Source organism: Microtus ochrogaster, chromosome 5 (genome assembly GCF_000317375.1).
Source record: "Microtus ochrogaster isolate Prairie Vole_2 chromosome 5, MicOch1.0, whole genome shotgun sequence".
In the NCBI taxonomy this organism is placed as follows: domain Eukaryota; kingdom Metazoa; phylum Chordata; class Mammalia; order Rodentia; family Cricetidae; genus Microtus; species Microtus ochrogaster.
Window position 1 is genome coordinate 66346361 of NC_022012.1, and position 739 is coordinate 66347099.

Sequence of the window (739 nt, forward strand, 5' to 3'; positions counted from 1 at the left end):
CACAGGTACTGAGACCAGACACCTACAATGTAGGCCGGGGCTCAAAGTAGTGTCTCTGCAGGGAGCACCCAGGTACTTAGGGCTCTGCCCCTGACCAAGGCCAGTTACAGGTGACTGCACGCAGAGGTCAGGAGTTAGGACGTGGATGATGGACAAGACTCTGTATTAGTTTCTGGGAATTTTATCCAAAGAGAAACAGCCAGGGGTCCTGATAATATGAAGATGCTCTCTAGTTCCCCTTGAGCCAGTGGGAAGCAGGCTTGACAGACATCAAAAATCCAAGTCGGAGGCGCAGATGGCTGGGTTGGTGATCACCGGGTTCTTTGAGAACCAGCTGCCTGAGGGCCCAGTTGCTTTCCGGGTACTCACCATCTCATGAAGATGAACCTGTTCCCCCCTGAGGCCTCTGACTCTGGTACAAGAACCTGGGATCAGCCTGCAATGTTCTTCCGCGAAGGCAGCATGGAGAAGTGGATGTGACATTTCACCTGAACCCAAGGTGGAAACACGGAGGAAAACTATGCACATACTCCAGGAAATTCAAAAGTCAGTCTAGGAGAGACCAAAACATGGCTGCTGGAGGCGTCTGCCCTCCTCTAGCGGGGTCAGCGCACTTGCTGTTCATGCCCCTGTGCCAGTCTAACTGAAGGGAACCGAGAGCCAGACAGGACACGGAGGGTGGCACTGAAAGACCCCCGTCCAGCTTGCTAAGCAGCTTAGCACCAGATGAAAGACCCCC

The 739-nt window shown here is 53.7% G+C and overlaps 1 pseudogene; it reads right to left on the reverse strand.

Annotated features, from left to right (window-relative positions):
• Nucleotides 1-431: 431 nt before the first annotated feature.
• Nucleotides 432-739, reverse strand: part of LOC101981354 — a 2338-nt pseudogene continuing 2030 nt past the window's right edge.